Genomic DNA, 3,240 nt, shown 5'->3' with positions numbered 1-3,240 from the left:
ATTCTCTCTGTGCAGGCTGGCTGCCTCTGCATCTCTCTCCACTTGGTAGAATATTGCCTCCCTACAGCCTGAATTCATATGTTACAGTTCTAGCCACACGCAGAGACTAAAATGGCTGTTTCTGAATCTCAATTTGAAATTCCAGAGAGACGGAGAGAAGGAGATAAAGAGAGAGAATTTGATTGGCCCAGTAGTAGCAATTGTCTATCACTGTTCCAATCAGTTACTACCTCTGAAAGAGTTGTATCATACAAATATGGCTGCTAGAGCTGATTTCAAGAGAGGACAGTGGTCTTTGGGAACTGGGCAGACACTCTAAAAGGTGTCTATTATACATGTCAAAAAAAATAATTTAAATGGCTTGGCAACTGATTGTTGGAATTTTGTGGCATAGGAGTGGCTGGGGAGATTGGGCAGGAGTAAAAGAGTTGCTGCCTTAAGGAGCTCACAACTTTATTGGGCGGACAAGTTGCATAAGAAACATTCAACCCAGAGCTGACTGCAAAAAAGTCACCCATTTTGTAAAGTAGCCACTGTTGCTACGCCTTCCAGAAGTACTGATATAATCTCATACATTGAACATTACTGGACTAGGAAAGGAAGCTAAAGTTTATAATTTACATATAAATTAATATAATTTACATCCTTCCACAAGAAACAGGAGAGAGAGCACCTTTGTCTCTGGGGTTATTGCGAAAGGAGGGTGGACACATCTGAGGCTACAGCCTAAAGGTTGAGAGTCATTAGTACTGATGAGACTGCCTCCAAGGTCAGAGTAGTTTCCTTGGCCTTTTTGTAGCCAGGCTTCCTGGGGAGATTTCTGCAAAGACACAATATGTTCTTAACACCAAGGAGAAAAAAGACAAAAATGAGAAGGCGGAGTTCAGAGAAGACCCAAAATTAAAAATAAAATTCAAATCAAATCAGTCTCTGATACATCCTGAGAACCTCCCACAAACCATTCCAGACTTCATTATCAGCAGATTGGTGACTCCAGCTGCACTTAAATGCAATAAACAGAACTAAATACAGGATTCAAAAGGATAAAATGATTTAGTCACAAAGCTACTGGAGGTTTCCTTTCTTCAAAATATTTAAGCTCTAGCTTCTTTAAATTTAATTTTACCTGAAAATTTCAAGAGACCAGTTGAATTCTCAGAGATTACATATTCTGTTTTAGATGAAAGCTGAGTAGTTCAGTGAATTATATTTCAACTCATTTCTCTAGACATCAGTTACCAGAAACCCTTTTAATGAAAGCTTTGAGGACTGTCTGTCCATTATGCTGCTAAGGAGCCTGAGTCAGCAAGCTCATTCAGATTTAAAAATTTAACTGGCCCTCGTCCAACCTTTAATCAAAAGCTAATGCACTTTCCTAACCTAAGTCTTCTGCATTCACTGTCTAGAGAGGATGTTGGATAAAACCAGTCTAGGGAAATAGGCGCTTCAGTATGTAAAGTGCAATCACGGTTGTTTTGTAGTAATGTTGTGTGAATGCGTGCACATGTGTGTAGTTGTCCTTAAAAGGAATGACCTAGAGAAGTCCTGACTGTCATCGAGTGTTAATGTGCCTTTCTCATGCCACACGTTTTTTCTCCTGCACAGGGAATGGAGGAGGACACACACCTTCCGCATGCCTGTTTCCCAGAATCTGTGGACAGAATTAACAATTGAATGGACTGGAGTAATGTCAGGAAGGATATAGACCCTGCAAAAATCTAAGTTCCTTTCCTAGAACATCTTTGCAATAAGGCTGAGCATTGCCTGAAGGGCAAGAAGTTGAATATGTAATTCCCCAAGCTGAAACTGATCACAAATGAGAGAAAAATTAGCAGTGTTGGGGCCTTGGACAGCTTTAAATGAACTGGAAAATGTAACTACTAGATCGAACCCTGGCAGAATGACTTCCCCCCAAATGGAAGAGGTGTTCTAACAGAGGGATTGTTTTTTATTCCCTTTCATTCACTGAAAGACTAAAACGCAATCTAGATTGCTTTTAAGAGCAAGCTTGTGCCTTTCTCTCAGGATCTGTGCCAGGTGAGATTTTTATGGCCATGTCACCATTCTACGTAGACACAAAAGGCCAAAGAAGTCATCACTGCCCACTTGAGTCAAGACCGCGCTCACCATAGAGAAAAAAAACATTTTATAATAGACTCTTGAGACCTGATTGAAGAAATACTGTCTTTTGTCTTATTTTTATATTGGACAAAGTCAGTCTGTTTTTTTAATTGCATGGATTGTATTTTTTTTGTTCCTTAGCTAATGACTTCTCTGTTAACAAGTATGTATAGAAACTGACAGATGAGTTTATTTCAGCCAATCCAGTGAATTCTTTACATATGTAGATAAAAGATCTTGGTATCATAGTACTCAATATCCCTTCAAATGTAAGCCAAGAGCCATAACACATACAAAGCATTTGCACTTGAGAAGCACAGCTCTCGTTAATAGATATGTATTAACAAAGCCAAGTGTTGCATGAGAGGGAATTGTGTGTGAATGACTTATAGGAAAATTGTACAAATTATCAGTGGATTCAAAATAATTAGGGGCCTTGTAAAAAGCAAGGTTTATCTGAAGAGCTCAGCTTTCTCATTTCTCTCTCATCCTCTATCACAAGCTTTGGGGCTCCAGCAGTAGATGCTTTCTGGGACTGTCAGACACAGCCTTTCCTAGGGAGAATCAGCAGAAAACACAGCTGACTTCTGAGGGAAGGAAGGCTGGCCACACAAAAGAGCTGGCTTCACTTCTGAGGCTGCATTCCATGACATCAACTCCACGGACATGATAGACCTAGTGGTGTTAATTTCAGTGCTGTGCCCTAAGCAAACCTTCTGGAGAATACATTAAGTGCCCCAAATACAGCTCTCTAGAACATCCCATATTTGGACCTCCTTACATTCCAGGGGCGGCCTGGCTGGTGTTGGTTTCAGTGGGAAAACGCTTTAGTTCCAAGGTGTGAATAAATTTTACAACATGTCAAAAACAATCTATTTCTAGAATGTCTATTGTGAACCACACCTTTTCGTTTCTAGGAGTGTTTGACCCAAGCTAGGGCGACAGGGCACCAGGAAAATGGCCCGTTTGGAGGAGGGGAATATTGTCCCAGTGGCTACAGTTGATCAGGTTTAGGATAATCTGAAGACTTTGTCCTCCAGGATGAAAACAAAAGCAAAGTTAGGTTGTCCATGTAAAAAAAGCCATCAGTCACAGGGGTCAGGAAAGGAGGGAGGTCAC

The sequence above is a fragment of the Prionailurus viverrinus genome, chromosome D2, assembly GCF_022837055.1.
Source record: "Prionailurus viverrinus isolate Anna chromosome D2, UM_Priviv_1.0, whole genome shotgun sequence".
NCBI lineage: Eukaryota > Metazoa > Chordata > Mammalia > Carnivora > Felidae > Prionailurus > Prionailurus viverrinus.
The sequence above is the reverse complement of the archived record's forward strand: the minus strand, read 5'-3'. Positions refer to the sequence as shown.